Source organism: Dermochelys coriacea, chromosome 14 (genome assembly GCF_009764565.3).
Source record: "Dermochelys coriacea isolate rDerCor1 chromosome 14, rDerCor1.pri.v4, whole genome shotgun sequence".
Taxonomy (NCBI): Eukaryota; Metazoa; Chordata; order Testudines; family Dermochelyidae; genus Dermochelys; species Dermochelys coriacea.
The window spans coordinates 37885070-37899164 of record NC_050081.1 but is presented as its reverse complement, the minus strand read 5'-3'; the positions used below and the strand labels follow the sequence as shown (position 1 = coordinate 37899164).

At 51.9% G+C, this 14095-nt stretch overlaps 2 long non-coding RNA genes across 2 annotated transcripts; one reads left to right on the top strand and one right to left on the bottom strand.

The window, feature by feature from the left end:
* Positions 1 to 420: 420 nt before the first annotated feature.
* Positions 421 to 8948, bottom strand: LOC122456647. The gene is made up of 4 exons (XR_006275630.1): positions 8915 to 8948; positions 4087 to 7992; positions 2188 to 3029; positions 421 to 1078 (listed from the first exon to the last, which is right to left on the bottom strand). It is a non-coding gene; the product is annotated as an uncharacterized LOC122456647 (long non-coding RNA).
* LOC122456651 lies at positions 1075 to 1657 on the top strand. The gene is made up of 2 exons (XR_006275637.1): positions 1075 to 1387; positions 1590 to 1657. It is a non-coding gene; the product is annotated as an uncharacterized LOC122456651 (long non-coding RNA).
* Positions 8949 to 14095: the final 5147 nt, after the last annotated feature.

Here is a 14095-nt window from a genome sequence, read left to right as displayed (position 1 = left end):
GGCTGCCGAGTCCCTGGTGGGGCCCCCATGCCCTTGGCAGCCCTGCCACCCCTGCCCCCCCCCCAGCTAAGATCTTCCCCATTCCTCTGGGTGTGGGGCAGCTGTGGGACTCCTCCCAGGGGCCATGGTGGGGCCGTGTCAGACGGGCCAACTCTCTGTGCCCCCTGCTTGCTCCAGGCCAATGGGGAACTGAGGGAGGTAGGGTCAGATTGGAGGGTGTGGCTGGGGAGGACAGAATGAGAAGATGGGGGCTATTGGGATGCGGGGCGGATGAGAACAATGCTCCAAGGCTGCCCCAGCCTCTTCCCACCCCTCCCAATAACACTTCCAAGCTCCCCCCTTCCCCCACGACCATCCGTCTCCCAGACTCCCTCCAACGCCACCCACCTCTTGACTCCCAGCACTACGCCGGTTCCCACTGGCTGTCCCAAAACTTGTCCTGGCTACGCCTGGTTCACTCCAAGCCCCCCTGGTTTCGGAGGTGCGTGGGGGATGGGCTCCTGCCTCCCCCTGACGCCTGCTGGGGCAAATTGGTGAGAACTGAGATGTGTCACACACCCAGCAGCAAAGGGCTGGGTAACGATGGCAACGAAGCGACACACAGGGGTTGTGTATGTATGGGTTGAGGGCTGAGGTGTGAAAGCTTGTCTGGAATAGCCCAGGGGCTTTGAAGTAGGTGTGATCACACTCAGATGCACTCAGGTTTTGACGTAGATGTTAATCAGACCCACAGACCTCAGGTTATTAGAGTGAATAAAAGTCAATTTCTTGTGAGAATCAGTCACATTCGCTGGTGTGTAAAATCCGTTTCTGATCGCTCTGAATTCTTCACGCTTGTGCCTCCCCTCAGCGAGGCGTGGAAATGTTCTTCCTGCCCACGTGTGATGTGACACTGATCCTCTGAATCCACCTCGGAAAATAGATCTTTTCCCTGAACGATTGTATGAGCTCCATCACCACAACCGCATCTGCCTGCATCTGGGCTCTCTTCTGCTGAGACCAGGACGAAGGCGGCTAGGGCAAGACTTCTGCAGAGCCAGCCTAGGAGAGCTGGACAAGCACTGGTGATTGGAGTAGGCTGGAAAATAGTGAGGGGTTTTTGTGTGGAAAATGTTGAAGTTTCTTCCAAAACCTGCAAATCTTCAGCTGAACTGGGAAAGTTTTTAGCTAAACATTTGGTGGGGGTTGATTAAAAATTGAAATTTTCCCCACAAAAAAACATCCCTGTGTTGTTTAATCAGAAACAGAATTTTCCATCAGCAAACCCCTCTGACAGAGAACGACTGACCAGTTGTACTGGGGATGGGCCTTAGCTGTGTGAAGCCTGCACCAGGGCAGCACGGCCCAGAGAAATGCCTCCCTAGTCGGACATGACTTCCACTGTCAGGTATCAGAGTAGCAGCCGTGTTAGTCTGTATTCGCAAAAAGAAAAGGAGGACTTGTGGCACCTTAGAGACTAACAAATTTATTAGAGCATAAGCTTTCGTGAGCTACAGCTTATGCTCTAATAAATTTACATAAAGCTTATGCTCTAATAAATTTGTTAGTCTCTAAGGTGCCACAAGTACTCCTTTTCTTTTCATTGTCAGGTATGGGACACTCAGGCTTGGTCCACACCTAGAACGTAGGGTTGGCATAGCAACACTGATCTGGGTGTGAAAAAACACTCCCCCTGAGCACCATGGCTGTGCCGATCTCACCCCCAGTGTAGCTGCCTCTGTGTTGATGGATGAGTGCTGCTGTCGATGTAGCTACCATCACGCCGGGGGGTGGTCCTACCCCGAGGGGAAAACCCCTTCCCTCACAGAAGGCCGTGCCTACCCCACAAGGATATGCAGGCGTAGCTGTGGCCACCTGGCTATGCTGGGGGATTCACTGCCAGTGTAGTCTTCCTCCGGGCTCAGTGTGGGAGTTCAAATGGAGAACTTCCCTCTGTTCCTCTTCCTCATATAACCCATGGGGAAATAGCCAAATGCCCCAGGGGGCTTTGGGCAGGGACACTGACCCAAGAGAGGCCGTGTGGCCAGGTGAGGATATGTGGGGAATCCCACCGCCCTGCGTTTGCCTACAGATGAAACCACCCTGCAGTGTTTGCCAGGTGCTAAGTACTAACAAATTTCAGCAGAACTTCCCCATTGTGCCCCCACAAGGCCACCTCCTCCTAATTTCCACTGACTCACCAGCCACCTGCCCACTCGGTCTGATAAGGGTCCCTTGTCGTGTGCTGTCTGTGTCATCAGTGCTCCCGGGGCTTCAATCCAATTGTCTTGTTTCCTACTAGATCCATCTGCTCTGTCTCCAAGTCTCTTCCTCGGTGCCTTGTAACACAAGCTCACCTGCTCCGATGTGTTGCTTTAGACAATGTGGCTGGTCTGGCCTGATATGCAGTTAAGTGTTGTTCTAGGGCTTTGTAAAGAGAGGCTGGATGACCCAGTGGTTCAGGCCCTGGGCTGGCACTCAGGGGACCACGTGGAGTCAGTTCTCAGCTCTGACACAGATTCCGTGTGACATTGGGCAAGTCACTTGGCCTAGCAGGGTACAACGGGGCCCTGATCTCAGCTGGGGCAGGGACTGTCTCTCCCTGTGTGTCTGTGCAGCGCCTGGCACAACGGAGCCCTGACCTCAGCTGCGGTAGGGACTGTCTCTCCCTGTTTGTCTGTCCAGTGCCCGGCACAACGGGGCCCTGATCTCAGCTGGGGCAGGGACTGTGTATCACTGTGTGTCTGTGCAGCACCCAGCACAATGGGGTAATGATCTCAGCTGGGGTCTGCTGAGCGTTACTGCAATATCAATAATTACATGAATGGTCCCAATGACTTTGGTACTTCTCATGTCAGTAAAGTTACTTATGTATGGGTGTTTGCAGGATCGGGGCCTTTGCTCAGACACAGCACATGGTAGGTTTCTCAGTTAGACATTCAGTCCAATAAAGAGGCATGTATGTAAGTTGTGCAGTGAATGAGCCATCTGTTGATCCCTGAATCATTCATTCTGCATCACAATAGCTTGTAGGAACAGCAGATGAGCTACTACAGTAAGACTATTGTGAATTAACAAATAGTTTTTTCATAAATATCAAATATCTCATGAAGAGCAAGATCAGACTGGATAAGGTCAGTACAAAGAAACTCCTCACAATATGGGTTAGTAAGAACGAATGGGAAGCTTTTGAGATTATCCAAAAGGTTTGGTTTCTGCAGAAGTAAAAATGAGTAACAGTAAAACCAAGAGGGAAATAGCAGATGGCTCTGTGGTGGTGAGGAAAAATTAAGTAAATGGGAAGTGAAATCAGCTATAAAAATAACCTATAACAAGTCGGGGAAAAGGGGAAGTTGACAGAAATGAATATAAATGAGAAGTTAGGCATTGTAGAAAATTGATAATATAAGCAAAAAGATACAGGAAAAAGTCTATGGCCAGTGGAGTTAAAGATAACATTGAGTTTTTAGAGTGGTAGCTGTGTTAGTCTGTATCAGCAAAAAGAACGAGGGGTCCTTGTGGCACCTTAGAGACTAATAAATTTATTGGGGTGGGGAAGGGGCGGGGGCCATGGGGAAGAGGCGGAGCAGGGGCTGGGGCAGCACACAGCTGCCCAGGGCACCTGGAAATTTGGTGCCCCAAATTTCCTGGTGCCCTACGCAGCTGCATACTTTGCTTATGGGTAGGGACGGCCCTGCCAATATGGTATGTAGAGTATGTCAATTGCTATTTGTACTGAACCATTGCATTCTTTATTTGATCTCCTCCCACAGTGAGTTGGCTGAAATGACCTCTCCAGTTTCTTGTTGAGTGAGTGAGGTGGAATGTAGGAGGACAATGGAGAGTGAGAAAGTCAGGTATGATTAATGTTTGAGTTTCAAGGGGCAAAGCATGCAATTAAATGGTGATTTCTATCAGTTCATGTACTTGTCTGCATTCCACTTCAATAACCTTAGAGATAAATTTTCTAAAGTGCTCTCGGTTGGTCTAACTGGTCTCATTGAAGCCAGGGCGGAGAGCGTTTGAAAATCCCACCTTTGATCTTTAGTTAATAATGCTTTTCATGTGGTCAATAAGTGATCCCCCTAGTTCTGAGAAAATACCCACCTGCAGCTTTTAAATGTTCAGGGTCAAAGGGATAGTGTCAATATTAACTCAGCTCCAAGGGGAAGCTTTGGAAAACAAGAAGCTTTTTTCTTATGCCCAACGGCAATGTTTCCACAATAGAGCTAGACCTTTAGAAACCAAATAAAAAGATGTTATGTTGTAAACAGCCATATTTGAAATGGAAACAACGTGGAGCTAAGAACCTGACAGCAACACATAGATATAAAACTAAAAAAACCTGCACCAAAACAAAACACTCTACACAAAACATTCTTCTCTTGTGAAGACAATGAGAGAGACAGACACCGAACGGGTGTAAGTCATGTTGCTCAATGTGACTGGAAGGTGCTCAGATACAACAGAAGGTGCAATCAAGCCTCTTTATGTGGCAAAGATAGCCGCAGACAATGGAGCATCTGCCCAAGGACTAGGCTGCCTGGCAGGTCACAGCTGCAGCATGTGGGCTGAGGTCCCTGGATACAAACACTGGGTCTAGCTTATGTGTGTTTTAAGCCAAGGAGCCAGGAGCAGCAGTTGTGAGAGTGATGTGAAAGGGAGCAGAGAGACAGGGCTCCTTGGGCACAGAGCTTGCTGCAGGGGGAGACTTGGGAATTTTTGAGCAAGGAAACTGCCCACCACTGTTTGTTGCTACTGTGGTTGGGGAAACAGGACTTTAGGCACAGTTTTTGTCTTCTAGTAGAAGCAACTCTCTGGGGTCCTGATTGGCTAGTACCTTGGACCAAAGAACAAAGAATGATAACCTGTGACAAAGCCAAGAACTGAACCCAGGTCATCGAGTTTTCAGCTAATGCCTTAACCGCAAACCATATTTAAACCACTAGATACTAATGAAGATCAATGCCGATGACCCAGAAAAGCCAAAAATTGAGCACAAACAGTGGGGGGAACATAGATATTTGGAACGTTGCCTCAGGAAGGGTCTAAAGCACAGAATTGCTCACCTGTCCAAAGTGACATATGTTCATGACTGCTGACAAAAACTTAACATAGAAGCGATGAGATTCTTTTGTTATCGGTTAACATGTTGCCCATGGACTTCCCAGAAGAAAAGAAGTAAACAAAAATGTATAGAGAACAAAAACCAGATATACTTGCCTAATTCCCCATTTGGTGCTCACATCCATCATAACATGACTATATGCAGCCATAAAGTTCCCCACACTGATGATCAGCTACATTCAGACTGCTGGGCAGAGAAAAAAAAAGTATATTAAATATTGCACTTCTTTAATTGTATTCCCCCCCACACACTTTGTCTCTTACCTGTCATCTCTCAGTGTAAGTTTTCCATGTCTTCCTAGTGTTTGTACAGCGTCTAACACAGTGGGGTTCCAATCCCCACAAACACCAGTATCATTCAGGTATTTGATAATGTCTGTAGAAGTAGTGTATGTGTGTTTATGCATGTGCATGCATGCGTGTGTGTGGATTGGTATTTATATTGAATAGTTGTGTGTGTAGAGCATATAAATTTGATTTTACTGTACAGACTGCAGAAGTGTCAGGTCTGTGGTATGTGTGGTGGGTATACAGGACTGTAAAGGTGTTAGCAGTTAGGACTATTTGAAAATTTTCTACTAAAACTGTTTTTTGATGGAAAATTGAGATTTCAATTAAATTAAATTTCACACAAAAAGGGTCTATTTCCCATGGAAAATTTAGACTTTTTGTTGAAAAGCTGAACACCCAAAAATGGAAAGGTTTTGAGTTTTGGCTGAAACCCAAAATATTTTAGTTTGGAAATTCTGCTGCAGTGCATCATGGGAGCTGTAGTTCATGTGCTTCATGTCCCTATATGGGCAAGGCTCACCAGACAGACTTTAGCTCTAGTGATGCACTGCAGCCATGGGTCTTTCATGATGCACTGAGGCAACTCCTCAAGAGGGGAGACCGTGGTGCATCTTGGGAGATGTAGTTCAGTCAGAGAGCCTGGACTACAGAGGAGAATGGGAGCATTATTATTTGTATTATCATAGCACCTAGGAATCCTAGTCATGGATCAGGACCCCATTGTGCTAGGTGTCGTACAAACAGAACAAAACGACAGTCTTTGCCCCAAAGAACTTACACTCTTATTACATGGTGGTTACAGAAACTTTAAGTATCTGAAAGAAAACATGCAGTGAGAGACAGTCCCCGCCCCAGCTGAGATCAGGGCCCCATTGTGCTGGGTGCTGCACAGACACACAGTGAGAGATAGTCCCTGCCCCACAGAGCTCACAATCCTCATATACAAGACACACATGGTGGGGGAAGAAAGAATAGTCCTGCCTTTGTATTGTACAGATGGGAAACAGAAGCACAGAGTGTTCAAGAATTTGGCCATGTTAGAATAATCCTAGGATTAAATGTAACATGAACAAAGCCCGGTGCCCTTGCCCATGGTACAATCATATTAGTTAATAGCTCTAGTGTAAACACACCTTAACATATCAGGAACCAAAACTGGATTTCTTGATCGTAGTGCACTGCCTTAGCCACACAACCATCCTGAGTTATAAGAATCAGGCTTTGTCATTTTTCTCATTGTATATTGAAATACCACAGTAAATAAAATGAAATGAAACCCAACTTCTGTCTGAAATTTTTAAAAATCTGCTACTGTTACATGTAGTGTCTATGCTTCCCGAAAAATAAAAATTAGAAGCAATTGTTGTATCTACATTTTCAGTTTATATCAATTCTTTCTTTCATTTGTTTCACTCTTCCCACTATGAACCCTTAATCCTGCAAACCTTTAAAAACACACCAGACTTTGCTCACATGGATTCAGTGTGACAGCTCGTGTTTCAGGTCAACTAGGCATTGTGATTTTATCATAAGTGTTGTGGTACTTGGAGGCAACTGGTGCTGGGGTGTGTGTGCTGGGCGGGGGGCAGAGAGGGGTAGGGGGCAGAGTGGAGAGCACCTGGGGGCACCCAGCTTTAGCAATTAAAATTTGAGGGAGGCCTAGGGGAGGGTCAATGATCCCATCTAGAGGATCACATGACACCCCCCCCTTCCCATGAGTCAGCAGGATGGGAAGGTGATGGGGGTAACGTGTCACCAAGGGCATGATGGGAAGGGGACGGGGGCTGCACAGGGGTCACTGGAGGCAGGAGGGGAAGAGGTCACCGGGCTGCAGGATTTGTGATACCAGAGATAATTAGGGTGATCAGATGTCCTGATTTTATAGGGACAGTCCCAATATTTGGAGTTTTTTCTTATATAAGCCCCTATTACCCCCCACTTCCTGTCTGAATTTTCACATTTGCTATCTGGTTACCCTAGGGATAATACATCTGCCAGCTCGCTCTTTCCCCAGCTGTGCTGACTCTGCAGGGCAAAGAAGAGAAAAGTGTCAGTGAAAGGAAATTTTGAGCAGTAAATTCCTCTGGTCTCTTCCATAAACGCCCCAGCCCGCACCACGCACAGGGAAGATTGCTGAGCATGCAGGGGCTGGATTTAAAGTCAGAGTTCATTGCTCTGTAAGCGATTTCTCTATTGCTGAGGCTGCTTAGCTATGTGGCTTGTGCCTCTAGGCGCCTGTTGTGGGCTGGGGGTGCTGCAGGGGAGGGTCAGGGGCCTGAGCATGACACTGCTTTAGCATCTCCCTCCCCAGGGAGCAAACTGCGGCATTTCCCCCTGTTCCCAGCAGGGGTCAACATGGAGCTGCACGGCCCCATGGCGGAGCTGGGAGAGGGACCATTACCCTGAGTTAAAATTACCCTGATCCTCCATATGGGGCTCTCTCTGTGGGTTAGTGCAGTGGTGAGAGCCTGCACCCACCTCCTCCCTTCCCACTTTGGGGGTGGGTCACGTGTTCCTTGTCCTGCCCCCGTTTCTGCAGCAAGACATAAGTGTCCACCAGCAGCTTAATCCTGTGCCCTAGGGTGACCAGATAGCCTGATTTTATAAAAAGAAAAGGAGTACTTGTGGCACCTTAGAGACTAACAAATTTATTAGAGCATAAGCTTTCATGAGCTACAGCTCACTTCATCGGATGCATTTGGTGGAAAAAACAGAGGAGAGATTTATATACACACACACACAGAGAACATGAAACAATGGGTTTATCATACACACTGTAAAGGAGAGTGATCACTTAAGATAAGCCATCACCAACAGCAGGGGGGGGAAGGAGGAAAACCTTTCATGGTGACAAGCAAACTGGATACAATTAACTTAGGCTTGAATAGAGACTGGGAATGGATGAGTCATTACACAAAGTAAAACTATTTCCCCATGAAGAAAAGGAGTACCGGTGGCACCTTAGAGACTAACAAATTTATTAGAGCATAAGCTTTCGTGAGCTACAGCTCACTTCATCGGATGCATCCGATGAAGTGAGCTGTAGCTCACGAAAGCTTATGCTCTAATAAATTTGTTAGTCTCTAAGGTGCCACCGGTACTCCTTTTCTTTTTGCGAATACAGACTAACACGGCTGCTACTCTGAAACCTATTTCCCCATGGTATTTCTCCCTCCCACCCCACCCCCCACTGTTCCTCTGATATTCTTGTTAACTGCTGGAATTAGCCTACCTGCTTGTCACCATGAAAGGTTTTCCTCCTTCCCCCCCCTGCTGCTGGTGATGGCTTATCTTAAGTGATCACTCTCCTTACAGTGTGTATGATAAACCCATTGTTTCATGTTCTCTGTGTGTGTGTATATCAATCTCTCCTCTGTTTTTTCCACCAAATGCATCCGATGAAGTGAGCTGTAGCTCACGAAAGCTTATGCTCTAATAAATTTGTTAGTCTCTAAGGTGCCACAAGTACTCCTTTTCTTTTTGCGAATACAGACTAACACGGCTGCTACTCTGAAACCTGATTTTATAGGAACAGTCCTGATTTTTGGGTCCTATTACCCCCCACCCCCATCCCGATTTTTCACATTTGCTGTCTGGTCACCCTACTGTGCCCCCTTCCCTGATCCTGCCAGCCCCAGGCAGCCAGGGAGCAGCCCCTCTGCCCCATGGTGCCACTCACTGGGGGAGCCCTAGGGGCGTGTTGCATGTCACGGAGAGGGCAGAGATCATTGTGATGTGGGTGGGAAACAAGAGCTTCAGAGGCGGGACCAAAAGCCCCCAGACAATTCCTGGCCCTTCCCCTCTGAGTGGGGATTTCAATGGTGCCTTAATGCCTGATGCCCTTTGTTCTTCCTTTCCATAGCAACCTTTGCTAGCCCTGCAGGTTGCTAATCTATGTTCCAGCTTTGAATTGACCAGCAACCAAAGGCATTCATTATATAACCCACATTTGAGTTTTTTGCCAACACAAACTCCAAAGGAACCTGTCTGCCCTCATTTCAGTTGCCAGTAAACAGGATTATAAACTTTCTGGGTATTATACAAGTCAGAACATATCTCATTAGAAGAGATAATTCAGAACTCTTTGGCATTTTTGGCAATGTGAGCACTGCTAGTTTCCCTTTCCCATCACAGTGCAAGAGTCCGGGGAATAGTCAGTAAAAGTGAAAGGCAGCGCATTTAAAATGGGGCTTTTTCAACTCCCTGGGGCAACCGGCCTGTGGAACTCCCAGCCACATGATCTCATCATAGCCAAGGGCTTTACAGCCTTCAGACAGGGCTCTGGACATTTATCTGCAGAATGGGAAGATCCTGAGGTACCACAGTCAATACAATGCAAACAGGTTTGGGAGGGATCTACCCATCCTGCTTCAGGGCATGAGCAGAGGTGTGTTGGGGGAGGGGTTGTGTCCCTCTGTGGCCCCCTCTCTTCCTCCTTTCCTTTCCAATATCCTGGGTGATCCTTCTCCAGCCCTCATTCATGCAGCAGGACCTTGATGGCTTGTGGGGGCTAAATCCTGCACCCCCACCCCTGGAGCAAGGCACCAACCCCACAGCAGCAGTTGCTGGGCTCTCTGCTCCTGGTATTCTGGGGGGTACCCTGGGTGCCATCAGCAGGGAGTGGGGTTAACCTGTGTCAGCCCGCACCCTCTTTCGTCACAGGTCACCCCTCCTGGATAGTTAGTGGCCCCTCCTCACACGGCAAGGTTAGGAATGCACAATAGGCCGTACGGGGGTCTCTCTCCAACAGGGGGGTCTCCCTCAGCTTGGCTTGTCCCTTGAGGCTGTCCCTGAGCCTGTGTGTTGAAGGGGCAGAAGCTCTATCCTGGCCTCTGGCTGAGCTCAAGGGCTGCAGAGGGGAGGCAGGATGGCCCAGTGGTTAGGGCACCTGTCTAAACCGTTCTGCTAGGAGTTAGAGACATGGGTTTAATATCTGACTCTGCTACCGACTTCCTGGGTGTCCTTGATCAAGTCACTCAGCCTCTCTGTGTCTCCGGTCCCCATGTGCCAAAGGGGGGTGCCTGCATTTCCCTCCCTGGCAGGGCACAATGAGGGTGACGTGTTCACTGTGAGAAGAAAAGGAGTACTTGTGGCACCTTAGAGACTAACAAATTTATTAGAGCATAAACTTTCGTGCTCACTTCATCGGATGTGTTCACTGTGAGGTGGCCCTTGGCACCACGTTAGCTAGAGCCCCTGTCTCCTTTAGCGTAGGGACCCTCAGCTCATTGGGAGCCTTGGGACACCCAGTGCAAGGGAGGAAAAGGGGAAGGTGCCCTATAGGACCCATCCCCGCTATGAACCCTTACTGCAGGAGGCTCTGGGCTCTTCAAGCCTGAGCAGAGAGGTCCTTGGGGGCAGGGCCTAGATGCTTGTACAGCACCTAGCACGCTGGGGGGCTGGCCCACGACTGGGGCTCCTAGGTGCTACAGGGACACCCAGAAATAGTAACACAGTGGGGCTGTAACTAAGCTGAGCCTGTCAGTCTGGTTCCTGCCTTCCTTGACCGCCTCCCTGCTCCCTGGAGGGATGAGATGTTTACAGTCCAGACTCAGCCAAGCTCCTCTGTCTCCAGTGATTATGTTGGTTTTCTGCTCTAAGCCGTGAACTCTGGCTGCACCAGCCTGTTTTTCAAGCGGATTTTATAACCAGCTGTTTCCGTTATTTCTACTCTGCACCGCACAGATTTCTGGTAACGGGCTCCGCATGCGGCCCCCTCCAGCGGTAGCTGGGCAATGTTATTGCAGAGTGGGTGGGGGAGGTTCTGCGGCATGTGAGATGCAGGAAGTCAGACCAGAGATGCTCCTGGGGGTCCCTCCTGGCCTGACAGCCTGTGGTGAAGAATCCGGGCTGTGCACCATGGGGCTGAGGGCGCTCGGCCTGGCTCTGCTGATGAGCGCGCTCCATAGAAGAGGAGGTTCCGTTGATTCTGTTTTCCAGGAGCCGTGTGTGGGGCCCAGACCCCGCCCCCCCCCGACTCCCCCGTGCGCACACTCACACAGCAGATTCAGATCACACCAGACGAAGCTCTGCTCTGTGGGGATTGGGAGCGCAGAGGCCGGTCAATGCACTGGGGCCTGGGAAAGGGGCGGGGGGGGGGCTGCAGGAGGAAGCAAAGAGCAGCGGAAAGAAGAACCAGGTCTCCCAACATTGGGGGCTGAGGTGACAGTGGGGAAGGAAATGCAGAAACAGGGCCAGGGGTTTGGACTAAAGGAATTAGCAGAGGGTGGGAAAGGGGGCAGGGCTCTGGGGGGAGGAGGCAGCTGCAGATGGATGCAAAGGAGAGGAGAAGGGGGCAGTGTGGGGGCAGGGCTGTGGGGGTGCAGCTGCAGGTGGATGCGCAGGGTATAGGAATGGGGGGGCAGGGCTGGGGGAGGGGCAGTTGGGGCAGGGCTGTGGGGGTGCAGCGGCAGGTGGATGCGCAGGGTGTAGGAATGGGGGGCAGGGCTGGGGGAGGGGCAGTTGGGGCAGGGCTGTGGGGGTGCAGCGGCAGGTGGATGCGCAGGGTGTAGGAATGGGGGGGCAGGGCTGGGGGAGGGGCAGTTGGGGCAGGGCTGTGGGGGTGCAGCGGCAGGTGGATGCGCAGGGTGTAGGAATGGGGGGGCAGGGCTGGGGGAGGGGCAGTTGGGGCAAGGCTGTGGGGGTGCAGCGGCAGGTGGATGCGCAGGGTGTAGGAATGGGGGGGCAGGGCTGGGGGAGGGGCAGTTGGGGCAGGGCTGTGGGGGTGCAGCTGCAGGTGGATGCGCAGGGTGTAGGAATGGGGGGGCAGGGCTGGGGGAGGGGCAGTTGGGGCAGGGCTGTGGGGGTGCAGCGGCAGGTGGATGCGCAGGGTGTAGGAATGGGGGGCAGGGCTGGGGGAGGGGCAGTTGGGGCAGGGCTGTGGGGGTGCAGCGGCAGGTTGATGCGCAGGGTGTAGGAATGGGGGCAGGGCTGGGGGAGGGGCAGTTGGGGCAGGGCTGTGGGGGTGCAGCGGCAGGTGGATGCGCAGGGTGTAGGAATGGGGGGGCAGGGCGGGGGGAGGGGCAGTTGGGGCAGGGCTGTGGGGGTGCAGCTGCAGGTGGATGCGCAGGGTGTAGGAATGGGGGGGCAGGGCTGGGGGAGGGGCAGTTGGGGCAGGGCTGTGGGGGTGCAGCGGCAGGTGGATGCGCAGGGTGTAGGAATGGGGGGCAGGGCTGGGGGAGGGGCAGTTGGGGCAGGGCTGTGGGGGTGCAGCGGCAGGTGGATGCGCAGGGTGTAGGAATGGGGGGGCAGGGCTGGGGGAGGGGCAGTTGGGGCAGGGCTGTGGGGGTGCAGCGGCAGGTGGATGCGCAGGGTGTAGGAATGGGGGGGCAGGGCTGGGGGAGGGGCAGTTGGGGCAGGGCTGTGGGGGTGCAGCGGCAGGTGGATGCGCAGGGTGTAGGAATGGGGGGGCAGGGCTGGGGGAGGGGCAGTTGGGGCAGGGCTGTGGGGGTGCAGCTGCAGGTGGATGCGCAGGGTGTAGGAATGGGGGGGCAGGGCTGGGGGAGGGGCAGTTGGGGCAGGGCTGTGGGGGTGCAGCGGCAGGTGGATGCGCAGGGTGTAGGAATGGGGGGCAGGGCTGGGGGAGGGGCAGTTGGGGCAGGGCTGTGGGGGTGCAGCGGCAGGTGGATGCGCAGGGTGTAGGAATGGGGGGCAGGGCTGGGGGAGGGGCAGTTGGGGCAGGGCTGTGGGGGTGCAGCGGCAGGTGGATGCGCAGGGTGTAGGAATGGGGGGGCAGGGCTGGGGGAGGGGCAGTTGGGGCAGGGCTGTGGGGGTGCAGCGGCAGGTGGATGCGCAGGGTGTAGGAATGGGGGGGCAGGGCTGGGGGAGGGGCAGTAGGGGGCAGGAGAGCTCTGTGCCCAATGGATCACTCGCTGGACACAGAATCACAGGGCTGGATCCTGGCAGGTGCTGAGCTCCTCCGGCAGGGCTCTGAGCGCCCCAGTGCCAGGCAGAATGGGACCTGGGATGGGAGCTGTTGAGGTTGGTCTGTAATGGTCTCACTTGCAGCCATGGAGCTGCCCACCCAGCCTTGGGCAGTGAAGATCCGTGCAGGGTCTCTGCTAGAGCGGCTGGATGGGCCAATGAAAGTCCCTCATTTACTGCCAGTGGGGGGCCGGGAAAGTGGGTCTCGTGAAGGCCCGCACATCGGCGCGGCCCACGTGGGCCCCTCCCCTCTTTTTTCCAGTGGCCCACGCGGGCCCCCCCCCACTTTTCCCGTGGTGCCCCCCCCGACCCTGGGGGCGCCCTCTTTCAATTCTGGTTTGTGCTGCGTGGTCTGCGATTTTCTTTCCCTGTTTGTGGTTCAATGCCAGTATTCGTGACAGAGAAACACACACTCAGATCAGCGCAACCTTTGGCTGAGGCCAACCCCTTGATAACGGCTGTGATGGGAAGTCAGCCCCATTTTACAGTGTTTTGATTGCACACATTGGCTAGTCGTTTTTTCAATGTTTAGTCATTTGCCCTTCTGCTTGTAACTCATGCAATAACAGGAAAGAGGAAACAAATGTGAAAGCTGGTAAAATGTGATGGTGACACCACAAAACTTAGCAGAGGATTCTGAAGGGCAGGGATGGGACATGAAATGACTTGCGATCTAGTTGGTTTCTAGTGGATTCTGTTCCTTTTATCCGGGACAATGTGTCAGTAAGAGGGACCGAACTCCAGACTCCTCTGTTCCCTGTGGTGTTACCAGGGA